Raw genomic sequence first — 27,119 nt, 5'->3', positions numbered from 1 at the left:
TAGTTTTTTGCTGGATGCTTCAAATACCTGTATGGCATATTGATAAAACATTTCATCTGTGGGGGGACTAATTTTCCCTATGATCACTGGAAATAACCCAGCCCCACTCATTTTTCCATTTTTTATTTTTTTTTTTTTTTTAATAAACCTCCCCAAATTGTCTCTAAAAGTCTCTGACCAGACCAGGTGAAAACAGATAAAATCTCCCAAATGAGAGCTAGGAGATAACAACAGGAAACATTAATTCTTAACAACAGATGATAAACATTTTGCTGATAGGGGTGTGCCAAATATTTAGCAGCTAACCATGGATCTAGTGAAGTCTTTTGTCTGAACCCCCATTTGCCAAAAAATTCAGTAAGGACAACTTGAAAATCATTTCAGTGTGCGCATATATATATATATATATATATATATAGTAGAGAATTATAGAAAAAAAAATCTGTGAATACTTATGGGAACAGCAGCAAAGCTTCTCTTAACCAGAGATGAGAAAGAGGTGTAAAAACGTCTGACTGCGTGGAACAGCAAGAGCTATGGACAGAAATAATATCAATATAACAGTACAACTTCTCACAAACACAGTAATTTATAGTTGTAATGCTTCTATTTATGCTAGCATTTTTTTATGAAAACAAACCACTTTTACATTAAAATTTTTCTAAAAACAAAAGGGAAAGCCCCATGTATAATTTTAAAGATAATTTTAGGAGGAAGAAATGACTAAATGCTAGGAAAGAATGGCAACTGCGGCTTTCGATACTTCCTATGGGATAGGAAAACTGAACTAACACTTTTCAAGATAAAGTGGGCAGATCTTATTTGTAATGTATTGAAAATACACAGGATACCAGTAGAGAACTGTATGTTAACAATTATTTAACTATTTGAATCATTGCACTCAGGTAATATAAACCAGATGTTTTATTGTGACATTATATTAATAGCAAATACCACAGGAAAATCTTATATAAGTAATAAGGAAAATTCCCCAAGCTAACCCCTTTTAGTCAAAAGAAGTAGTAATAATTTTGAATTAAAGATTTGTTTTATTATGGACTCTGAGTGCTGATTGAAACATTTCCCACGGTTTGTGCATAAATCCAGTCACTAGAGCTGAGAATGTGCAATCTTTCCATCAACAGAGCACTAACAGCAGCTCTCCACCCAACTGCCTAAGAAGTTTTATTTCAATCAAATTCACTTGTAATTGGTCTATTACAAAAGTTAGAATAGGGATCAGAAACACAAGGATAAACGTAGAGATGCAGACCATATTAACTTACCAGGACTCACAATCTCTTGATTGTGCTGTAGGAAGTGCTAGATTTTAATACACAAACCATAGGAAACACGTGTTGGTCTTATTTCTGACCCTAAATGACGTTTACTCTTGAAAACAGGTATATGCTCTTGAGGAAAGTTCTACCCTCTCCCCTGTCACCTGAGATTCATACACTTCTTGGGAAAGCAGACCTTCTCTGCCTAGGTGTAAATGAGATGGTGTCTACCAGAGCTGTTGATAAAGGAAACAGGACTTCAATTAGAAATTACATCTTTCAAGTTCATAATAAAAATAGGATAAATATGAAGTCACATCTGTGTCCTGGGTTCAGCAGTAGCAGTCATTTTTCTCCTTCTTGGTAGCTGGTGCAGTGCTGTGTTTTGGCTTTTGGCCTGATGTTTTGGTCTGGCCAAGGACTTTGTGAGCCTCGTGCTCCACCAGAGAGGAGGGGAAGCCGGGACGAAGCAGAGACAGGACACCTGACCCAAACTGACAAAAGAGGTATTCCATAACTCAGCACATCATGCCCAGGATGTAACTGGGAGTTACCCAGAAGGGCTGGGAGACTGCAGGGTTGGAGGAGGTATCATCGGGCAGAGCTTGGTCGGGCTGGAGGGGCGAGTTATCGGTCAGCTGGTGGTGAGATATTGTATTCTCTTCCCTTGTTATTTCCTTTATCATTATTATTATTGGTGGTAGCAGCAGTGATTTGTGTTATACCTTAGTTACTAAACTGTTCTTATCTCAACCCGTGGGAGTTGCATTCTTTTCCATTCTCCTCTCTGTCCCTCTGGGAGTAGGGGGAGGGAAAGAAGGGGGAGAGTGAGTGAATGAGTTGCCTGACTGGGTTTAAACCACGACAATCTGTAATTATTTTTTTTTATGTCTGTACATAATCAGAATACAAGAGCAGCTTATTTAAAATTTTAAAAAAAGAAAATCTCACCAATGCAAGGTGTCTTGAGTGCTACCTGCTCTTTTGGGCGACAAAAGCTTCAGGTCTCAATCTAGTCCCTGCAGGTGCATTTATGAATTTTCTCCATTTTCAGAGAGGTCATAGCTCAGACCTTAGTTATTCACTGCAGTTGCTGAATGAATGTGTCTTCGGCTTATTATTTTCAGGAGCCACAACCAACCATACCTTGTGACATGAAATCTCTTAAAAACTAACCCATTTTTGAGAACCAAGATCATAAGATGCAGAGCAGTAACTACTTGTGATATGTAGCCTCATGGAACTTTGGGGAAAGGGAAAAAGCGGAACTATTTCAGATGTTCTCAGTGGCCAGTCTTTCAGGAACAGGTTGGAAACCAGCTCTATAAATCTACATTTTCAGGGGTTTTTTTAGTGGTGTCCCTAATGACTTTCTTTTTCTGGCTGTATGCTGCTACAGTCATGTTGCACTTCTATAATCCCAAGTATTTGTTGCACTTGGTGTCATGTTGAATTAGATTGGGAATCCAGGTGACACATGACATGGCCATATAAACAAATGTGCTGGTTCAGAGCATTTTAAGAACTGAGTTATTAGCAATAAAAATACTACTGTCTTATTTTTGTTGCTAATACCTCTGTCCCTGTCTTATGATGAACCTATCAATGTTGCTGGGATTTATCCTACATTTACTGTCATGTCTTTTTGTTTTTCCAGTATTCATATGTTAATTTATATTAGTAAATTCATACAAAAAAGTGACTATTAGCAAAACAATCATATCTTTTGTGAAAGTTATTACAGATCAATATTGCTAGATTATTCCATTATGTGCCATAGCAAATATGTAATTGCTATTGTCATCTTACTATGAAGAGATGAATCATCCAAAAAGTCCTCCTGGGATTCTTTAATTTCTCAAGGTCTTAATTCACTAAATTCATTCCTAAGTGAGATTTTCCACCTTTTTTACCTACAATTGTGGAAGAATTAAAAAGAAAAAATGAAAAAGAAATTGAGTACCATGAGATAAATACATGGCTAAGATTCAGGACTCCAGTTGTGTAAATATTACTACATTCCCAAAACAAAGTTATCATAAGAGATCAGACAACGGTTACATTACCAGCGGCCTTACTACACGCTTCAGAAAACAATAAGCATCCCATAATGCACCTAGACAAATGTGAAATGTTTTTACAGACAAAGAAAATGTTCCCCACCCCTGTGTGCAAATTGCTCATGGAAATTAAAGCACGATTAATGACACTTCAACCTGCATACCCATAAACATTCTCTTTTGTTTTTTCAGTTAGTCACAGAAATGCAGCTCATCAGGAATTGTGTTTAAGTAGAAATACCCATTCAACAGCTCAGGTATTCAAAAGTGGCCCTATTAGAAATTAAACTGTCATTTTATCATTTTGTTAACATCAAAATTTATAGGACAGTTCAAAGCTCAGCACTTAGACTGCCTGAAAACTCTGGAAAAAGCTCTCCAGAATTACACATTCAACTCACATTTTCAGAGTCAGGAAAAGAAAGCCTGCGTTACAAAGCATGCAACTGAAACAAATGCTTTATATGAACAATAAATTACGTAGCTATGAAATGATGGAGAACAAGTGGCACTGACTATCAGTCATTTTCTCAGAGTTCCCTTAAATCTGTGCTTGAACAATGTGTCAGCTTTTAATACTGACTTTCATTTTGTTGCCGTCACAGCTGGGTCTACAGGACAGTGAATCATAATCATTTCTCTTCCTTCACAGAAGTTGTTAGCAAAGATAACACTTCAAGCCAAAAGTAGGATTCATTTGCTGTTGTTGGCAACGTTGAAAAAATAATCTTGTAATTTTAGTAATATTAATCTGCCATTTCATTGAGAAAACTGAGGATTTTACATTGTTGTATGTATAGGAGGATTCCCGACACACTGATAAAACTGACAAACGAGATTAGTACATTTATAAACACAAGTGCATATAAAAAATTACACTCCACAGAGACTTATTTTTTCTACTGGCATGTAGAAAAGGAAAATGGAAAGCAAGCCTTGAGTTAACTGTCAATAAGCCACAGAAGACTACTTGCATATACTGGCTGAAGAACAGACACTTAAAGTTACTATTACAAATCTTAGATCTGACAACAGCGGTTTACATAGCTAAACATGAGTTTTACTTTACATCTCTCCAGTATTTTTATGTCTAAATGCATATTTTAAATTTGACAGGATGATCAGGTGCCTGGAGCACCTCCCATTTGAAGACTGGCTAAGAAAGTTGGGGCTGTTCAACCTGGAGAGAAGGCTGTGTGGAAACCTCATAGCAGCCTTCCAGTACCTGAAGAGTGCCTACAAGGATGCCGGAGAGGGACTCTTCATCAGGGACTGTAGCAATAACACAAGGGGTAACGGGTTAAAACTTAAACGGGAAGTTTAGATCAGATATAAGGAGGAAATTCTTTACTGTAAAGGTGGTGAGGCACTGGAAGAGGCTGCCCAAAGAAGTGGTAAATACTCCATCCCTGGCAGTGTTCAAGGTGAGGTTGGACAGAGGCTTGGGAGGCATGGTCTAGTGGGAGATGTCCCTGCCTATGACAGGGGGGGTGGAACTAGATGATTTTAAGGTCCTTTCCAACCCTAACTATTCTATGATTCTATGATTTGTAACTCCCAGTGAGTTGCATTCACTTTGATAATTGATTTTCAAATTAAAGCTCAGATTCCAGACAACCTAATGCAGGCCCACACCAATCAGTTCTATATTTTTTCAAGTCTTGTTTGTATACTGCTGATATCTCATATACAGTAAATAAGTAGCAGTAACAGTAAATAAGTTTGAATAAAAACTACATTTGAATGTCAATTGTAGGCAACCGCAACCAAATTACATCATTTTGATGTTTATTGTGGCTAATATATCATTATAGGGTGTAATTGGAATTACTAAATCATATTTCTGATAGCATACATACAAAATAGCTTTAACTCTCAAACATATCCACAATACTCTGGAAAATAACCCTTATTATGTGACTAAAAGGAAACCCATCCTACTCAGTTGTGCAAGTTCATCCTAAATTAGTGACATACACAATCTTTATTCCTTTGCAGTGAAGCAGTTGCCTCTTTAAAGGCAACCCCCCCCCCCCACATTCCTCCAACCTGCATTCTAGAATTTAATATATGAAAAGTAAATTACACCATTGAAACATTTTATAATAACAGAATGAACATTTCTGTAATGTACACACACAGTATACACTGCCATGTTGCTAAAATAACACCACTGGTAATATGAGGATTCAATGCAAAAGAGGTTATGAACCACATGTCATTCTGTTTCAGGGACAATCTTCCTACGTGGGAGAGCTTTAGAAGTAGTCTGTTTGCAGCCCACTACAGGGATAACAGGACAGTGAATGCTGCACTGTACTGTACATCCGAAAGTTCTTTTTATCTCTAGCAATGTAGGGAGAATCAGCATGTAAGGCTGCTTCCATTCTTATCTGTGGGAAACAAGAGGTGAGAATAAGGTCAGAACAAAACTGATATGCAAATGGTGAAAGAAAAGATGTATTTCTACATGTTCCTCAGGCTGCATACCCTTCAAAATGGTATGCAAGAATATAGGGAAAAAAAATCATTGTTAAAGGAGAAACGTGGTTAATATGCTCTCAGCCTTCTCATGTCTCTGTTGGAAGTGGCATTTCTTAAGAAAACCACAAACCAAAGACAAAAAAAAAAAAAACACAAAAAAACCCAAACAAACAACCCCCCAAAAAACAAACCCACCCCCCCCCCCCCCCAAAACTGCCAGGAAAACCCCCCATTTCTCAGCATGGAAAACCCAAGTATAACTGAAAAAGAAAACATCCACCTGCCCCCAAAACCACTTACCAAAAATTAACGATGGCTGTTGCTTTTCAACTTCTGAACTTTGATGCCTAACAGCTAACTAATTTTCAATGCCTAACAGCTAACTAATCTTCAGATCAATTTTCTGCATAATCTTACAGATTTAACTATACACAAATCTAGAAGTCCAACTCTTAAAAAAGCAGAACTATGTTGCACAACAGATTGCAATGTGTTGTGATCTGTTACAAATTACATTAATATATACTTTTCAGTCTAGGATATACAGTACAGTAAAATTAAGTGTAGAGAGCAGATGCTTGCCCAAATTCTGTACTGGTGTAATCAAGATGAACTTTTCATAGTAAGAATTCTATATATTTTTCTTTAGTATTTTGTGGGTATGACTGTATTTATCTGTAAGTTTATGTATACATGGGTGTAGATATTTAATTCAAACACTGAGTGCTCATATGTGTATACAGAATAAGATTGTACCTTTATACATTCCAATTAACCCTAAAATGGAACACTAAGTCAATAGCCTACAAATTAAATACCTCTGTCCTATTTTTAAAGAAATTACAATAGATGTTTTGACTTGGTTATAAAAAATCTTGTACTGTTGTTGTGGTATTGTACAATTATAAACGCCAAAGCATTTTAATACCAACTTAAAAAAATTACAGACATGTGTATTTCAATAATCTTTCCTTTTCTTAATATTTACACAAGGAAGCACACTGACCAGAGCTATCTGCCAGAACGGGAACATCAGGCCAACAGGCAGAGGCACAGGAAAAGTAAAATATTCAACTCCATTAAACACCACTCCATTGTGTATTTTCTAGAGATTATTCTTTGATTTACTGTGGAAAAATGATGATAACACTATTCCATTTAAAAACTTCCTTATGTACAAATACCCAGGACAAACTACAGTTACCTTGTCAATTCCTTTGCATGTGGTTATTTCCAAGAAAAATATATACATACATTTTATACTTTTTGCAGAAGAATGGAAAGTATGGTAAGTGCATCCTGATTACCATGGACATATTTCATTCTCAACATTACTTGGAGGTTCGAGAGTTAAAGCAATTCCCTACTACACTGCTTACTCCATTGTCATTTCTTCATGAAAAAAAATAAAGAGAAAAGGATGAACAGAACCAAATCTAAACAGCAGCAAGTGGCCATGGCTTCAGATGATAAGAAGTCATAGCAATTGGTTAAACAACTAAAAGTCACAGCAATTGGTTAAACAACTAAAATATTTAAGTGAAAATTAAGAACAAAAATATTTAGTTTAGTATTTGTTGTCAAAAATGTTCTGAATTCTAGCTTACCAGAAGCATAGTACTAATTACATTTTATGAGAAAAGAATATTTGAAGTTTGTCATGGTGAGCCATCTTTTGTGGATGCTGGGCTCAGCCTTCCCTTAATTTAATCTATTTTGGAAGTTACAGAACTACAGACAAGTTTCACATGACAAACTCATACCGTATAATGAGAAACCTCCAGGGGAAGCTGAAGAAAGATGATGTGAATTTCAAAGCCCTGTTAGAAATGCACATATGAGAAACTGTTTCCTCCTCCAATACACATTTTTAGGATTTCAAATTTCTCCAGACTCAGCTTCTGCCTTGCTTAAAATTAGTAACTCAGAATATAATTTCTCAGATTACAGGTTATTTGGAGAGTAATTTTCCCGTTTTTTTTTTTTCTTAAATTGTTCTTCTTTAAGTAGTTCAACATTCACTGAAGGAGGAAGGCAACTCCAGAGTTTAGAAAATAGTGCTTCCTAAGATTTAGGAGATCTAAATTCAAATGTTTTCCTCTGTCCCAGGTGAACAGCCTAAACTGACAGTCTTTCTTTTTGACCTTGGATTTGCTACTGCAGTCCAAGCTCTCATTCCTCTGTGCAGCAAAGGAGCCATTTTGTCTTCCACTGAGAAAAACAGTCACCTTCTCCTCTAGTCTCAGAGACTTTACCTCTGCTAAATCTCTTCTCCCATTTTGTTTTATCCCATATTTTATTACTTTTCAAAAAAAAAAAAAAAGAAAAATAAAGATCTGCTTTTGCCTGGGTTTTGTGGGTTGGAGGAGACCATAAAAAATTATGTTGCCTTACTATTTGATTTCAAAATTAGAGTATCCAAATGCTTCTGTCCCTCATTTTATTTCATTTTCTCTTGCAGAATATTGTTGCCTTTTTTCTGCAATTTCAGATAAATCTATTGTTTTAAAGCATAGCCTTTTCATGCACCTCAGTATAGAAATCACCCATTTTACCCTCACAGAAATCTTTACAAAATAAAAGTGAAATAAATACCAGCATTACTGAAACATCTTCAAGAAGATAACTAAAAGATAGAGGTTTCTAAGGCTATGATATGTATAACTAAATATCTTTCAGTTAATTCGTTTCTTGAAGGCAGTATCAGCTCATCTGTTGGCTAAGAGTTTGTAAACCTAAGCTCAGTTTCCAAGCCAAGGTCAAATACCTTCACCAAACATTTTTTTAAATTCTGAACTTAGCACAGCTTACCTGCTTCCTTCACCTTTCCCATTCCTATTAGTGTAGATACAATTTTACTTATGAAAAAGCACTCCTACTGTTATAGATTTTTCTATTCTTATTCTAACATAGCTGCATCTAATTGAGAAGTGGGTACTGTAGTATTGTAAAGTTTTTCCACGTAGTTGCAGCTACAGCCATACTACAGCTTTGACTGCATAAGTAATATGGGAGAATCTGAATATGACAATAGAAATCTTCAGGCTTTGACAAAGCTATGCTCATTTTGCAAGTGAATGAAGCTTAGGCGTCTACATCACTTTAAAAAATGGAAAAATACCTTAAAATTTTACTCACTTTTCACCAAGAGGCAACCATGTATTGTAAAGTACTGGAATCAATCTAAAAATTGGAATCAAGTAGCACCAACAATGCACAGGCACTTGCAAAAGAACAAAACCAAAATGTTAAATAACTTTATAAAGAGCTAGGGTGAGGCTATCCTTATGCATTGACACCAGTGCAACTAATGCAAAGGCTATTTTGATCCCTGTGGGATAAGTTGTTGAAGAACTGTAACATGGTCAATTGTTTCATGTTAGGCTACTAAAGGCATATTTTGATTAACTTAGAAGGGGCAATGGAGATCTTATGGAACTGAAGAATCTGTTAAGTCTGTTTTTTTTTCCTTCTGCCTCCAAAACCAGTGTGAAAAGATACCCTTTTTTTTAAAAAAGTATTTCCACTGTGCCTTCACAGAGCATAACAAGCAACAAATAGGTATGTCACAAAATGTTGTGAAACAGAGAAATTGATAGTTACAGAGGACATTTAACAAATATTACGCAGTATTTATACCATGATCTTGGCAGAGTTACATAGCGACTTTTTTCTACTAATTTCCTCACAATCTCTCTGTAAAAGAAAATAGCCGTTACTCTCATGTTTAAGTCAGCTAACGATGGCTACACAAAAATCCGGCAAAAATTAAACTCTTTCACATCCATTGCTTGAAGTAAGTTTCCTTTATTTTTTTTTGTAGGAGGACCTAAGTCCTGCAATCAAAGAGGCATCTTTAGTCAGTTTTATGATATTCCATTAGCATCTCAATCTGTGAACACTGAGATTTCTCTTTTGTGGCCTACTTCTTGATTTATGTTGTACAGAAATTTTTGGCAAGTATGATCACCTGAGGACACTCACCTGAAAATATGAACTTTTGCATAATCATGCTTTTATAATATGTATTGATATAAGGTAAATGCTCAGCTGGCTATTTCAGTTCTTTGAAAATATAAGAATATGGAGAAAAGCCAGCAAAGAATGATCATGGATGGCCTACTGCACAGCATCATTACCTCACAGGGTTTAGCTTGACCTAGATTGTAAAAAAAGATTCATACAGAGAAAGTTATTTCCAGCTTCCCTATTCCATGTAAGAGTGAGATTTTAAAAACAAAACTCAAACAAAACTCTGTATATTTTTTACTCTGCTTTATTTTGGGGATTTTGGGTTGCTGCAATAAACATCAAAGCTGAAAAGCAGTTGTGACCACTCATTGCTATTGAAAATGGTTAACTTCCATCTTTATCTTCTAAAGAACTGAAAACCAGCTTAATTTTATAATCGGGCTTTAAGATCATAAACATGAATAGCTCAATAGAAGACAAAATACTCCAAAACTACTGCTAAAATAATTACCTAAATGTTTTACATACAGCAGTACTGTTTGCACTAAACTATTAGCTCCATATCATACAACTTCGCCAGTACTATAGCAAAAATGATTAACACTCGTATGTTATCAAATAATTTGTTAATTTACCAATGAAAAACAGAATAGAAGACTCCTTGTAACATACTGTGGCTTTAGATCCATCTCCTTAACCTGATCATCCTGCTATTTCAGCATTTATAAAATGAATGGACATATTGGTGAGTCTTGTAGGATAATCAGAATGAAAAAACCAATACTGTATGAGACAGGTAGAAGGACACTATGAAAAAGAGCAAATTAATACAGTAACATTTAACACTGCTTTTCCCAATGGACAGTGTTGTGTAAATAGTTGTAACTGAAGCTGAACAACCTAACCAGCAAGACCGCTCTCCCTCCTAATTACACTACATCAACAGAAAGACTTAATAGGTTCACCAATTACAGTAGGTCTCCAACTGTGCTAAGGCTAGCAGGTGGGCAAGCTTTTATTGCTGCTACACAGACACTTCTTAAACATTCTTTTACTTTCGGACTGGCTGCTCAGGGACAATGTCCCACCTGTCCTCTGACTAATTAAGTAGTATCAGTACTGTTACTTGTATATATTTGTGCCCCCTGCTATTTATAACAGGTTTATAAATATATTTTATATCTATATATAATAGAAAAATATAAAAAAAGATAAATCAGCACTCTAAAGTTTTCAAATCTTTCAAATCTAAAGTAATCAATAAACACATGTGTACATAAATACGGATGTTAATATGTGCATAAGAAAAATGGTTCCTGTAAACTATCAGCAATTTAAAGAGAAGACTGGTTTATCTGTAGTAAGATACTGCCTTCACAGTTCACCATTATTTCTTCTTCTTGATATACTAAAATTCACATGTAATAAAACTCTTCAGTTGATTGAAATATATAGAAGACGTGCGAGTTAAAATTAGAACATTTATAATGCACTTAAAACTTAAGACCTACTTAAATTACTTTTAGAGTAAATCTCAAGGCAGTGAAGAATAGTCCTGCAATGATGTTAAAGTACAACATGTATGAACTGCAGACCTGCATGTTTCTTTGGAAATATTTAGAATACGATACTGCCTCTCTAGCCTTTACAGCAAATATAACAAACCAGCAATGCTACTTCCATTGCAACTGTTTTCTTTAACAATATCCAGTGGCCTTAATTACAAACTCCACAAACTATTTCATAACTACAACAATAGATAGCATATTTCCTACTGTCTCGGAGAAAGAGGGATTCAGGAAGGGTTTGAATTTACTTTGAAGTTCTTAATCAGAGAGACAGAAGTACAGAAGAAATCAGAGTTGATTGTTATGATTGCTTTGACCTTTCTTTTTTTTTTCCCTTTTTAAATAAAGATTTTATTTTTCTGCTTGATTTTGAATATTTCTAATTAAAACATGTTTCTTTTCTGTGATTGGCCAAAGGAGATTGAGTCTTGATTTAGTTAATGAGCAAGAATGTGAAAAATGTTCACCAGCAAATGTAGTCTGGCCAAAGGAACTATACTGTGTTTGGGCTGGGAGTGTGTACCTCTAAGTGGCTGGCAGGTTTTGAGCTGCTTCATTGTATAACGTAGTAAAATTCATTATCAACAGGTTGCAGTTAATGAAGCCTCTATTTATTTTGGGTTCCCAGAAGCCTTTGAAGAAAAACTTTCTAGGAGCAGGAACAAAAACTGAACTACATCTGGGTAGAAGAAAAGTGGAAGAGTTCATCAAATGGAAATTAAACTACCCATGCACTGATGTCATTCCACATTTCTGGCATGCATAATGTGAAATCAAATAGGTACTAGCTGCTGCATGCTGTGTCTGTGAAATCTGATGCTTTTTGCTCTTCTTTTGGCAAATTATAATCTTTATTCAAATTTAAAGTAGGGCTTATAACACCTGTGCTTCATTTGACAATTGCTATAAAATTCTAAGTTTGCATTTGCTACAGTAGAGGAAGTTATACAAATTACTATTTTGTCTACACTGATAGGATCACATCTGTACAGGATAGGTTTTTCCTTCTTCTGTGCATTTATGAGGGAAGAAAACATAGGGGTCTCTGGTACTTATTAGACATAGTCAATCTTTCAGTCTTTCTACTGGATGTCCAGTTCAGGTAACTAAAGAGTCTAAAGAGCAAAACCTCATATGCTGTGCAAAGAAACTGTTCTACAAGAAAGGAAAAAGTTCTCTCAGACCATCAGGTTGAAGTTTTGGACAATAGTGTGTACCTGAAAGTTTATACAGATTTTTCTCAGGATCACAATAGTCATTACACATTCGTTAGCAAACAAAAATAAAACAGTGAATCCAGTAGGGTACAACTGTAAAGACAATGGCATATGGAAAGAAAGATGACTTCCTGGCATCAATGCAAACTGTTCATATTTCAAGTGCATGGAGAAAAAGAGAAATGTCACAATTTCAAAATTTCATACATAGCAAGTATAAAGCTATTAATTTTTTCCACATTTCACTCTTACTCAGAAACATCAGCCCATTTAAACTAAGGGATTAGCTCTGCATGCATGTGTGTGCACGAATATCAAAGGCTTCACTTACCTAAAAAACATTTTAGTAAAATACAGAAGGAAGGTGAAATAAAAAGCTTGGGAAAAATAACTGTCTTTTCCCTTGGGGAGTGCAGTAGTTATGGTTGAGCAAGAAATCTGCTGCCTTACCATGGACTCTCCCCTTCCTCTCAGTTAATACCTGGTTTATTTCTGTCTTTGTGTCTTTCCTCAGAGCTTATGGAAAAAAGGAAAAAAGGAAAAAAAAAGCATGAAAATAAGCAAAACCAAGCAAACAAAAAAAGCTAAAGATCTTATTCACAGATGCTTACACCACAGGTGCTTTGGAGGCTAACTTTTGTACAGGCTTATGCGCAAGAACAGAGGAAACACTACAAGAGCATAAGAGTGACAGACAATGCAGAAGGGAGGGGGGTATGTAATAAGGGGAAAGCAACACTATCAGAGGGAATAAAGAAATTGCTCTTGAGGATCAAAGTCTTCAATTACGAGCATGATACTTGCCATTTATTAATGCAATTAAACAGACAGACCTAGATATGACTGCCACAAAGAGATTATTCTAGTGTTTAACAGAACAAAGGATGCTAGCTAAGTGCAAGACATACATTCCTTTCTAGACAGATAAGACACTGACGCATTTCATTTAAAACCATTTCTTTCAGTTTTGTCCTCTTCACTTGTTTCAAGGTCTCCTTGTTACAATTTCAGCTCTAGTTTATGCCTTAAATCTCCTTTAGCAGGGTATGTGCATGCAATTGGCAATCCTTGATGAATCCTTAAGATGAATCTTAGTTCAATGATGCACTGCTTTCTTCTTGGGTAATTATCATCCTGATTTGTATGTATCTGCAATCAGTCTAATCTAACACCAGTTGAAAACTGTTTTCCGATATTCTTTTGTGGTCCCCTCACTTCCGTCTCTTACTCTAAATTTTTGTCCTGGGGGTGCAGAAACTGTGTGGCAGACTGGGTTTAAACCATGACAATTTTAAAAAACATCTATTGCACTGGCCCCTAAACCTCATCACACTTTTAAAAAACAGACTAATAATCTCAGTGTGCTTTTCAAAGTTCCCTTGCTGTATTTAGAGCTTTAATTCTACCTGATCAAATTACAGGAATACTAAAGAATCCATCACATTGTGCAGGCATTCAGATATACTCGATTTCTACCCATCTCTCCAGTTTCCAGAAAAAGCCATGGTAACAAGTATGCCTTTTCTTTAATCAGTTATCAACTCAGTACTATAGGTAACATGCTCTCTGAAAAGACTTTTTCCTTTCTGTTTCTTCAAACATTGTTTGCTCCAGTCCAACTTTAATTACTTTACATTAAACTTAACACTCATTACCTGTAGGTTTCGGTCTCATTGTAAACTGCACAGGAGGGAACAACTGCACAATTCAGATGCAGCACCAACTTAGCAAATGCTGAAATCTATCCTTCCATTATCAGCTGTCAGGATAATTTGATGTGCATGTATATTAAAAACATACACTGCATTTTCCATCACAAGTATCTGCCTGCTGTTTTGATGCTTTCCAGTCACACAGCTTCTCTTGCCTACAATCCCCATCTGCTATCATTCCTTTCACTCTATTGTTCACCATCATCCTATTATGTTATTTAGAACTCCAGCTTCAGACACTCTCCTGGGCTTCTGCTTCTATCATTTTGCCTTCTTTCACAAGTGATTTTTCTCATTTTACTGTGTAGCATTCTTTCTTGTAGTTACTACACTTCACGTTTCATCCAACAAATGACATTTACACTGGTTGCACCCAAATGCACAATTTTAATCTAATTTAGTGAAGTCCTTCCAAAAGCTGCACGCACTTTTACTTTGGTTTAATTTACACTTATTTCAGTTTAACACAAATTGATGTAGTTTATACCCAACCAAAATCAAGTAAATCTTTAAAACAAGTATCCATAGAGCAGTTTAAACCAGCTTTAGCAAGTTTGTTTAAAAAAAAAAAATTAAATTACACTGGAACATCTTTAGATAAGACATTTCATAGTCTAGCACACATTGATATAAAAATCCTGATCCTTTTTTAGCTTTGCCTTCTACCCTTCTTTCCTTTTTCCTTCTCTTGAACACATTACTGAGTGCACATAATTAATTTTTGATAAATGAACAAAGTAGAAATATACGGTACACCTAGTCAAGTAAATATATCTGGTGGTTCTTCATGATAAATGCTGCTGGGTATGCCAAAAATGAAATAAGGAAAATTGCTCTTGGTTAATAAAGGCAATAGAAAACATGACATAATTATTTTCCTAAATTGAAGCAGGAAGACTGGAAACAAGACACCAGACAGAAACATAAACATAGTTTTGGTAACACAAAAATAGAATTATTCCTGAGGTTTCCCAAGACAAAGAGCAACAGGGATAAGGGATGTACTACCTAAAATAAGGTAAGTAGAGAATATAACTAAATCTTTCTATGACAATAATGAACGTACTCAGGTATAGTACAAAACATCTACTTCATTAAGCAGAAGATAGTGGTGATTGCTTACCTTGATAAACTATTACACCTTCATGACCTGAAAAGCATTCTTGCCATGTAGAACTAGATTGAGCATGACACCTTTGAAGAAAGCCACAAATAATAAAGCCATCCATAAAACTTAAATGGGAGATTAAACATTACAATTCAGTGTGATACTGTTGTATGTATACTAAAGATGGTTATAAGTAAACAAAAACGAACCTAAACAAAAGAAAAAATTATCTGTAGGCTACCAGTGATACAGAAATAATAGCAAATAATGGTAACAGAGACTTACCTAAAATTATCTTTAACATACCTCAGTTGAAATTTATATGAAAATACTCCATTGCATCTTTAAGTAACAGCTCAACCACTATTGAAAAATGAAATTTATAAGCCTGTATGTACTGAACCTCACAAGTAATAACCACTTAAGGGATCAATATAAATTATATCTCTAAATTCAAATTCAATAAATGAATTTTTCACAGGGTTAAGCACTTAGTAATGTTTATAAGGAAAAAAACCCAAACAATCCTGCAACCCAAAACCCAAGAGAATTCTCTGGGGAAGAAAAAACCCAACCACTTACATTGCTTTATCTGATGTCTTCTGTAGGGAAACCTTGATCCACCAATAATGAAGGCCCTGAAATGCCAACATTGCTACTACAACACATAAAAAATTGTACTTCAGTTTCTAAAAGTCCAAATTTTCCTCTGTCAATTGGGTTCTTGTTCTGGATTACAACTTCAAAATTGCAGCATGAACAAATCTTCCCCAAAACCTTATGTATAAATAAGATCTAGCAACTGCATACATCCAGCGGTGGTGCATTATGGAAGAAGTGAGATACACTATCACGCATTCAGACTATGACACAGTATCACAACATTGCTAAACCAACATATTTTAGCTTTGCACAGAAACACTTGACAATAATATTCATGTTTTTCCAATACAGCATTATTTCCCCAGAGAAAATGTTTCCATTTTCCAAGCAGGCCTATTGTTTATTTATATATCTGAACTAAAGACAGCAAAAAAGCAAAGGAGATTTCTCTGTTTTTTTTAGGCTTAACAAACATTCTCATGATAATAATTGCTTAATACTGTGCGATATCACTACCATGAAAGTGTTCAGTTATTTTGGAAATACACTTTTTCAGCATAGATAATTTCTTGAGCTGGAACAAAAAGGCTTCCTTCTCCTGAAGTAATCAATCTATGCTTAAAATGATATTAATTTAAGACAACAAAAAGTTGCTAGTTTTATGCAATTAAAGTCCTTTATACAAATAGCTCACAACAAAACTATCATTTTTAAACCCCTGATAGTGAAATTTCTACACTCTTGTTTGTTCAGAACTCAAACCTTTTGACATGTCAAAGAAGAGACTTGAAAAGAATTGGTCCAGCTAGGCAATAACTGTTACGGCATCCTTCAGGTTTCAAATGCAAATAAAAGTGTATGACTTTGGAAAAGGTTCATCTCCCACAGATCTTTACTTAAAATCGGACTTCTTTTGCAAAAAATTGTTTCTTAAAACATGAAGTTAATTTCAGCTTAATTACTATAATATCTGTTAATTTCCCCTCCCCCCATCCATCTGGCTTAAGCACTTCAAATGGCATCTTCTGTCAATCAAATAGGTTATATATCAAGTGTCATTATTAAGACTTGAAAACAAGCCCAAGATACAAAGGTAATACTTAGTTAAATGTATAATACCATTTTTCAAAATGGAGCAACTATCCTTGCAGGTTTCAGTAGAGCCTGAAGGTACTCACAACTGAAAACCAACCAGCTCACAAATAATAAAACGGTAACTTATTATCGTCTCCTAAAATTGAAATTTTATTGAAACTAAGGGGTTTTTTTTTTTTAATTATTTAGGGTTTATAGTGATCTGACATGGAATTTGGTAGTTTATTGAAAAGGCAGGTTTGCCTTTTTTTTGTAATTTTTAATTAATTAATTTTTGAAATTAAAACAATTAAAACAACTACAGGATCTTCTAAGAAAATACTGTAGTTCTCAGTATTCAAAATAATACCCTGTAACCAGTATAAATCGATTTAATCAAAAGCTGATTGAAGATGTAGAAGTGTACACTAAACAATAGGAACAGTGATGTGTAAAGAACAAGAACAGTCATCAGAACTGTTTGCCTAGTTACACTATTTGTTCATCTAGATGTCCTGCTATATTTGTTAAGAGGATCTAGTTGCCAATCTCTGACTAAACATGCGATTCTGCAGTTATGTATTTGATAAAATTCAGTTGTCTTGTTATATGAACAGATCACACATGGAATATTGCACAGAACAGCATGAGTTTTGTATACATATGATGCCTGCTTTTTACGGATAAGTAGCTAAACATTTTACTAGCATGACAAAATCCTCTGATTAGTGCAGCATTCATTAAATGGTGACAGATGCTAGTATTAATTACACGTTGAGTAGATCATTTTCCCATTATATTCTTTTGTTACCAGCCTCCTCTTTCTAGTTATCAGCCTATCCTATACCCAGATTAAGCACCAGACCTTTTTTTTGGAGGGGGTTGTGGTGTGTGTCTATATTCCTTGTTTGACCAAAATGAGCAACTGACATTTTCTACACTACCCCACCATCTGGATTCCTCCCTTGTACTTTTCAAAACCTGTACTTATTGTTTGTTACACAATTTATAAAAAAAAATTATTTTGCAAGGTTATTTGTGTGGCTATCTCAAGTAATCTTATATTTACTGTTGGAAACCATATGATTTATTGCTTACTTTGTACAAACAGATAATGCCTACTGCTGCTGTGACAAAGCTCACCAAATTATACTTGGCACATCAAACACTAATTTAGTATTTCAAGAGTGCTTTAAAAACATGTGCAGAGCAAGGTAAATGCATATCTTAAACAAGTTGCCATCCTTGATGTCAGTGTTGAGACACAAATGTTCTCCCATTCTATGTAATATTAGATGCAGTCACACAAAACAATACTATCCATTGTTTCCATGAATTTTAACAGGATTCCTAGCAAACATTTTATGCCAAGCGTGTGTCCTGGGTTCAGCTGTAGCAGTCATTTTTCTCTTTCTTGGTAGCTGGTGCAGTGCTGTGTCTTGACTTTCGGCCTGGGAACAGAGCTGATAACACTGATGTTTTGGTTTGGCCAAGGACTTTGTGAGCCTCATGTTCTGCCAGGGAGGAGGGGAAGCTGGGAGGAAGCAGAGACAGGACACCTGACCCAAACTGACCAAAGAGGTATTCCATACCACAGCACGTCATGCCCAGGATGTAACTGGGAGTTAGCTGGAAGGGCTAGGACTGGAGGGCTGGAGGAGGTATCGGTCAGTGCTTGGTCAGGCTGGGGGGGCAAGTTATGGGTCAGCTGCTGGTGAGATGCTGTATTCTCTTCCCTTGTTATTTCCTTTATCATTATTATTATTGGTGGTAGCAGTAGTGATTTGTGTTATACCTTAGTTACGAAACTGTTCTTATCTCAACCCAGGGGAGTTGCATTCTTTTCGATTCTCCTCTCCGTCCCTCTGGGAGTAGGGGGAGGGCAAGAAGGGGGGGAAGTGAGTGAACGAGCTGTCTGGCTGGTTTTAAACCACGACAGCATGTTTTTCTACTTAGTATGATTATCTTGACATGTACACTAACTTCTCCTTTATAACAACTGAAAGCACTCCTGAAGAGAGAGAGAAAAAAAAGAAAAATTGAAAAAAGAAAGAAAAGTTGAAAAAAGAAAGAAAAATTGAAAAAGGAAAAAAGAGAAATTGAAAAGTACAAGGGGCAAAGTAATTCATTTAGAAATAATTTCTGTCATAAACCAAAAAGCTATAAATTGAAAGTTGACAGAGTAGAAAGACATTGGAATAGTAACTTACCAGAGGGTGATCAAGTTCACTAATGTGATTTTGGTAGAAACAGTTAAATATAAACCTAAAATATAAATCACACAATTTTCCAGGAGATGCAAGGCAGTAACAATAGCACAAGGCACTTGTAATACTTATTATTATAAAGAACAAAGATTCTAATAGGACGAAATGCAGCAAAAAGATACTAAAGTGACCAGGAAGCAGAGACTCTGTTTCTCAACTGGAGACAGAAAAAACAAAACAAACCCTATCAAGAGGACATATTTATTAAATATGTAACATTCTACACATACATACATATACAAACATATAGAACATTGTTACATACACAGAAGGCAGTATTCAAGCTACAAGATATTCACACACAAATAAGCTGTAAATTAGCCTGTATAACTGCATTTCTAACCATCAGAGAAATGATGATCTGGAGCAGTTGCTCTGCATTAAGTAGCACCCAAAAAAAAGCCTCACTACCTTTGAAAGACATCAAGTCCCATACATCATATGAAGATCTATTATGTGGCAGGAAAAAACAGCGGGGACTAGACTTTGATGACCTGAAGTCATCTCTTTCAATTTTCCTTTTCTGCATTGGGACTGGTAAATGTCCACACAAGGGAAATATGTGGGATAGTTTCCCTGCATTTGTAAAGTTCTCATTGCAGTAATTCACTGATGGTTCAGAAGATCTCTCCTTCTACACAATCCAACTGGTTGAACTGTATTCTGTGAATATTCAGTTATGCATCTGTACCTCTACTTTTAGAAGAGTTATTTGCAATGAGTTACATGTCTCTCACATTCTGCTTATGCTTCCTTCTTGAAGTAGCTTATGTAGGAAATAGTTGTTAATCTTCCCTCCCTAACTTTTCAAAGGAATTGCATGTTTGCTACTGAGTAGTCAATACCATTGTTTATGGAGCCCTGATTAATGGCTCTAATTTTGAAATATAATGGAAATTGAATTTGTAGTTGGGATAGAAGCTGTCCTTCCCTGCAAAACAGGAAGTGACCATCAGGGTCTCCCTGTCCCATTTTGGACACAAATACACCCACACAGACAAGTGGGTGTCTTTCTAACTCTTCCCCGCCCCGTTGTATTTGGTTGGTTAGAAATGCTCAAAGTAGCCTCTGCTTTTGTCTCCTTTCAATACCTTGCTTGCCCACAGCAGGCCCTGCTTCCTTTTTCCAGGTGTCCTGGTTTCTGTAGATTGAAGTTAAATACAAGCAAGCATGCTTAAGTACACCTTGCTATTATCACAACTGACAATATTGAAAGCAATAAATGTTTTCCAATTCATTAATGTAGTAATAAAATAATTCACATGCTTACAGCTGAGGATGTGTGCTCCTGTGTGATCACACTGTGGATACTCTTTTTTTTCTGTCTTGTCCTCTTTGAGCCATAGTTAGCTTCAAACTTCCTAGTGTATGCTTAACTCTGCTCTCAGAAATGTCCCTTGTTTCACTTTTTGGCAATTCCAATTAATTTTAAGTTGTATAATTGTCTTGGGTTCAGCAGCAGCAGTCATTTTTCTCCTTAGTAGCTGGTGTAGTGCTGTAGTTTTGATTTTTGGCCTGGGAACAGAGCTGATAACACTGATGTTTTTAGTTACTGCTCAAATGTTTAGTCTGATCAAGGACTTTGTGAGCCTCATGCTCTGCCAGGGAGGAGGGGAAGCCGGGAGGAAGCAGAGATAGGACACCTGACCCAAACTGACCAAAGAAGTATTCCATACCACAGCACGTCATGCCCAGGATGTAACTGAGAATTACCCGCAAGGGTTGTGTACTGTGAGGTTGGACTAGGTATCGGTTGGTGCTTGGTCGGGCAGGGTGGAGCAAGTTACCGGTCAGCGGGTGGTGAGGTGTTGTATTCTCTTCCCTTGTTATTTCCTTTATCATTATTAATGGTGGTAGCAGTAGTGATTTGTGTTATACCTTAGTTACTGGACTGTTCCTATCTCAACCTGTGGGAGTTACATTCTTCTAGATTCTCTTCCCCATCCCTCCGGGAGTAGGTGGAGGGCAAGAAGGGGGGGAGTGAGAGAGAAACTGTGGCTGATTTATGGCTGACTGGGTTTAAACCACGACAATAATATACAATAGCTTGGGCCTACTGTACTGATCTTGAGGCAGTATCAGACTTTGAAACACTTTCTGGACAACATCGCTAACGTATCAGGCTACATGATGGAATATAAATGCCAGTTCCCTAGTACGCAGGGGAAAAAGCTAATGGGACAGGCCCATTACAAGACTTCAGCTACAGAAAAGCATGTATTCCTCAGCTACTGTGCAGCACTGCAATTACTCGCAGCTTTGGTGGAATGTGGTTCTACCTTAAAAAAAAAGATACTGAGGAAAAATGAAACCAAAACTCCTTTGGGAACTGGTGATTTAAAAAGTAAAGTCTTGGCACCAGGCAGACAAAAGAAGGAGCATATAACATACAGAGCATAGATCATTCGGAATTGCAGCTGAACTTCAGGTTATCAGCTTTCCCTCCCTCTAATTTCTCAATTACAAACTTGACAATTCTCCCACCTCTAGAAGAAAATATGTTCACTATTTTGGTTTACTCTTGGAAAACAAAACCAAACCTTTCCTCTAGTTTCAAAATGTGGACTTTTTTTTTGTTCCAGTGAGATATTTTAAAAACTTTATTGGAAATTTCTTTTAATTTTGTATCTTACACATATAGTTAACCCAGTCAAAAATAGGTTGAAATAAAAATGATTTTCATTATTATTTCATAACTCATAATCAGATTTGTTAAAATTCATTCATTTACTGTTAAACATTCCATACAGCAATTTTGCAAAATATTTTTAAAAAGTTTAAAAAAATCCCCTTTCTTCCAGGATGTCTAAGCAGTGTTTCTTTCATTGACTGGAAAACCAGTCATCTACACAGGCAAAAGGCAGGTCACCTAAACATCTTCAGGTACCTTATGGAAGATATACACAGTCTTCCCAGTTAGGCAGTTTAATTTTATTTTTCTTGAATGAGATGTTTGGCTATTGTTTCCCCCTGCCTTAAGTCTAGTTACTCTGAAAGTGCAGCTAAACTTGTCTTTCCTTATGAGAAATACTGCGTTGTTACTTACGGATTTGTTACTTATATTTACTTTAAATGTTTGTAACTCATTTATTTATGAGGTATTTCTGAGACTAGACTTAAATTTGCATTAAGATTACAAAATCACAGATGTATATATACTTCTCTGCAAGACTACAAACTCACCATTTTGATGGATCTTCCTCCCCTCCCCTTCCTCTGGTCCTCACCCAGAGCCCCTTCCCACAGGCTTGGGATACTCTAGGTAGAAGGAATCCCCCCCCACAGAGAACCTCCTAGCCCACACACACTTTCACCTATGCTAGGAAAAAACCTTTTCGGTAGCAAGCCCTTACTCTTCCCAGGTACTTACCACCACCTCATCACAAGGCAGCAACAAGGCGTTCTCAACCCTGGACAGGCCGAATCAGCAGCACTCACTGATTACGCCTCCCGGGTCGCTATCTGGTGGCACTGAGAAGCGATCCCGCCTTCCCCCAGCATGGCGCTACGAGCCCCTTTGCTCCTCGCCAGTCCTTCCCCCAGGACAGGCCCTTACTAAAGCCACTACTGCCTCAATAGCCGGTGACAGGTCCCTACTTCCTTTCTTCCTTCCCGGGTAGAGAAGAAGCGGCAACCATAAGGTGAGGAGACCGGCGGGGCAGAGAACGCTCCCCACCAGCCCAATACAGATGACGAACGACTTGATGAGAGGACTGGGGCCTGTCCGCGCGTCCCGAGCACTTCCTCTCTTAGCATCGACGCCATTTTTGGACGCTGGAAAGCGGTATCTATAGCAACCAGGAAGAGGCGGACATCACGCGGGGTCACCGGGAGCCCAGCCCCCTCTTAAAGGCGCAGGGCCGGTGTTATCGTGGTGGCCTGGCAGGGTCTTCGGCCCTGCCACCGGCAGAGCCTCACTCCGCCACCGGCTCCGCCCTCTACTCTCGCCCCCCGCCCTCACCCGAGGGGAGGCACACGCGCGGACCCAGGGGTGACGACCCCGGCGGAGGGATACTGACCGCTGGGCACCGACTCCGCCGGACGCAAGGAGCGGGGCTCGCACGCGGCCGCAGTGGGGGCTACGTGGGGGGTGGCAGCTGGGGTTGGACCGCCTGCCGGGTCAGAGGGCTCTCGGGCCCCGGTGGGGCCCCAGCGCTGGGAAAAAGTAGTCCCCTAGCCTCCCCCTCGCGCTGTTGGAAGGGGTTCGGCGGCGGAGGCGGCGCTGCTCGGTGCTGCGGCTTCAGCTGATAATTGAAGGGAAGAGAGGCGGTTGCTGCCGGGAGGAGGGGAGGCACGGCACAGCGAGTGTGCGGAGGCCGTATCGGGACAAACTAGGTACCCGGGGCCCGTCTGCTGTTTCAGGGGGCGTTGTGGGGGTGGTGTAGTGCGGTGCTTGGTTCCTCGGCAGCCTCCGGGCCGGGCCTGTTGTGTCATCCCCGGCGTTAGCCGAGCTGCCCTTCCTGGCGGCCCGGGGCAGGGGGAGGGGAGTAGCGCCATCCCGGAGCATTGTTGCGGATGGGGAGGCGGGAGGGAGACGGGGACGACACAACGTCGCGCTGGTGAGTGTGTGTGTGTGGGGCCTGGGGTGTGTAATGGGGCGAGGGGAGAGAGCCCTCGCGGAGGAGGGAAGGGGTGGAAATGGTGCTGACAAAATGGCCAGGCAGTCACCGGGGCCCGTTCGAGGGACATCCCGTTTCGCTGCGCACCGCATCGCCTCGCCTCGCTTGGGCTGCCTGGCGGTGGGGGGAGCGCGGCCTCCCCGTTCGAAGCCCTGTGTAGCTGCTGATACAAAAGGGCAGTGTCGATGTTGATACTGCCGTACCGATTTGTATGCCCTTCCCCGTCTTCTCTCTCCCCCACTCCGCTTGGCCCCCTTTTCCCTAATGGCTCTTTTTTTATTTTTTTTTTTTTTTGGGGGGGGGGGTGTCGCGAAGGAGCTATTGAATATCTTAAAGGAAGAAAAATAAATAGCAACTTCTCTTTCCTTCCCCCCTGCCCAGCTCGATAAAAATGCCAAATAATCGGCCGACGTCCATATTTCACAAGCCTGTGGTGGTGGTGGTGGGGAGGTGGAGGAAGAAGGTGGGAAGAGAATGGAGGCGCCTGTGGGGTCGGAGTTAGTGTCGGCTGCCCACGAAAGGGGTTGGTTTCGCCGTTAACGTTTTAGAACTGATGTTTTTGTTGCTTTTCATCAAAAAGCAAGTTGCCTGGTCCTCGCGTTTGCTTGCATAATGCGTCGTACTTGGAGGCTGATCAAACGCTGGGTTCTCCCTTTCCTGCCTGGCTCTTCCTCCTTCCCCCTTCCCCGGGGGGCTGGGGAGCGCGAGAAGTTTGAGGTGCCGTTAGTACCGACGCCAGCTGCCTCCTGGTAAATGCTCTGGTTCTCTGGGGCTAGGAAACAAACCGATACCGGGGCTTTCGCCAGACCTGTAGGCCTGTCTTCCTGCTGTTCAACTTTTTTATTGTTCCCCCTTCCCCCCCCCTTCCGAGTGCACTGGCTTTCTCGACAGCCAGGGGTTTTCACAGAACGGGAGTCCGAAAGTCTAGACTGTGAACCGGAAAATAATAGGGGAAAGAATGGAAAGTTATGTCAAGGGCTTTGGGGGAAAAACATCGACGTATCGAACAAAGGTCCTGCCTGTATTGGAGAGAGAGGCCTGCATGTGAGGCCTGATTGTGTCGCATTTACACATGGGGAAGAAATGAGTGCTTGGTACTGGCCTAAATTTATTCTGTAAGTCTGGCATGCAACTCGGGAACATTTTTAGAGTGTGTGTGGTTTGTTTTGAGGGCGTTTTTATTATGTGTAGCAATCCAATAATTTTTATTTTTTTCCAAAAGATTTTTTTTTTAAATTCCTGCCTTGTTCAGCAAAAATAATATTGATCCAGAAGTTCTAACACAGTAACACAAAACTTTACTCAAACAGGGTAACTTCCACAGTTTATGTATTGTGTGTATTATGAATTTGAGTTTCCTGGTGCTTTAAAGGCAGTCAGAAAAAGGAGTTGAGTAGTTACCACCTGACAAATATGAAGTACATCCTTTGTAATGAGAAGAGGAATTCTGAACACTTAATTTCACAAGCTTTGTGTAGGGAACTGTCACTGAAGGTATGCTTAATTTGTAAGATCCTAAAAGCAAGAATTGCTGTGATTACTTGTGTTTATCTCTGGTATATTCTCTCCAGTTCTCTCTCACCCCCACCAAGTCTAGATTTCTGATTGTATAGGGCTGGCTTTTGGTATTTGATTTCTGCTCAGATTTCTGAATTTTTAATTTTTTTTTCATTAAGATAGAAGTTTTAACTTTTTTTTTCTACATTTAAAAATATGCATAACTAACATGGAAGAAGCATTTGAAAAAATAGCTATATGTACCTTTCTATTGTTTGGTAGCTTATTTACTAAGTATTGATAGGAATGAAATATATTTGTGAAAATATTAGTATTTCAGTTCTTGAAGGTAATAGTTTTAACAATGTTGTATTTAAACTAAGATGTTTAAAAGCAGTGTTTTGGTGAGTAAATACTGTAAATACTTCAGGTTTTCAGGCATGTGTTTTAAATTTGTAATAGTTTATAAATTTGTAAAATGTGGCTGATTATGAATGGCTTGGCTCTGCATATACACTGGTTTTGATCTTAAAATGGAAGGGTATTTTTAGTTTTTGCTGTTTGGTGTATCTGGTGACTGTGTTAGAATTACAGGTAATGTGTGGGGTTCTCCCCTGCTGCTCTCTCTGAGGATGTCTAAAAAAATTGGGAATACTAAGCTTGAATTGGTAACTTTTAATTTTGAATGTTCTTCAGTCTCCAGATGGCTTCATAGGTAGAAGCCTAACCAGGTCTTAGCTGTTAGTAGAAAAATTGTAGGTCACCCACAGTGTGACATTACTACTTACTAATATAGCAAATCTAATTCAGTAGGAGTGCCGACCTGTTGAGTAAGAGGCTTATGAAAATGGAGTCTTTTGATGTGTTGCAAAAGTTCTTTAGGCCAAAGTGACCATTAGGGAAACAACCTGTGTCTTCCCAGTAAATGAATAATCAGAACTGTCATTCTCAATTGGGAATGATGCACAAATTAATTTTTAGTGTTTCCTATTTTATATTGCTTTTTGACTATTCAAACTCAGAATGTAAATATTATAGGAAAATTATGATCAAAACTTGTTCTAATAAACCATTTGTAAACTTGAGGCTCAAAGCTACAGGCAACAAAGACTGTATTCTTTCTGTAGCTGCTTAGCAAAAATGTAATGCAGTTGACTTTAATGTAATGAAAAAAGAGATGAATTTATGTGTCTTTGCATCGCTGATAAGTACAGTTACTTAGAGACAATCCAGGAGGATAACCTGACTGAATTCCTTTTGTTCCTAAGCAATGAAACTGAAGCATGAGTAGGAAAGTTATTGTTTGACTAACCTACATGTTTATTCTTAATTTGCTGCATAAGCAAATCTCGGAAGTATCTGTGTTAATCTTATAGGCCATGCTGTATTTTCTAACAAGCTAATTAGTAAGCATCATGTAGAACACTTCTGATCACAGGTCTGTCTTCTGTCACACTGAGACTAAATTATTTTGACAAAGTACAATCAAATCCTGAAGTTGTACAACATGGTGTACTATCACGTTGTCAAAAACTGAAAGCTGAATGTTTCTGGGATCTCCCATTGCCCTGTTCGATCATCTGTGTCTTGTTTATCACCTGTCAAATTAATAACATTCTCTATAAAGCACTTTGTGGACTCTGTGACACTCCTAATAG

General features: G+C 38.0%; 1 protein-coding gene and 1 long non-coding RNA gene across 12 annotated transcripts in view; one reads left to right on the top strand and one right to left on the bottom strand.

The window, feature by feature from the left end:
* Nucleotides 1-5,115: 5,115 nt before the first annotated feature.
* On the bottom strand, nt 5,116-20,768 carry LOC134174212 (uncharacterized). Of its 2 annotated transcripts, XR_009968555.1 has the most exons (3): nt 20,083-20,768; nt 9,809-9,889; nt 5,116-5,733 (listed from the first exon to the last, which is right to left on the bottom strand). It is a non-coding gene; the product is annotated as an uncharacterized LOC134174212 (long non-coding RNA). The 2 variants fall into 2 exon arrangements; XR_009968554.1 differs by lacking the exon at nt 5,116-5,733 and having other exon boundaries at nt 9,807-9,889.
* Nucleotides 20,769-23,523: 2,755 nt separating this feature from the next.
* Nucleotides 23,524-27,119, top strand: part of TRIP12 (thyroid hormone receptor interactor 12) — an 83,541-nt gene continuing 79,945 nt past the window's right edge. For 5 of the 10 annotated variants that reach the window (XM_062638975.1, XM_062638974.1, XM_062638972.1 and 2 more), the window contains exon 1: nt 23,531-23,680. The gene's annotated coding sequence lies outside the window, so the exon portion shown is untranslated. Of the gene's footprint in view, nt 23,681-27,119 lie in introns of all 10 variants that reach the window. The other 5 variants (XM_062638976.1, XM_062638977.1, XM_062638971.1 and 2 more) reach the window with 3 other exon arrangements.

Source organism: Pezoporus occidentalis, unplaced genomic scaffold (assembly GCF_034315485.1).
Source record: "Pezoporus occidentalis ecotype Australia unplaced genomic scaffold, CSIRO_AGI_Poc_V1 ctg59, whole genome shotgun sequence".
Lineage (NCBI taxonomy): Eukaryota > Metazoa > Chordata > Aves > Psittaciformes > Psittacidae > Pezoporus > Pezoporus occidentalis.
The sequence above is the reverse complement of the archived record's forward strand: the minus strand, read 5'-3'. Positions and strand labels throughout refer to the sequence as shown.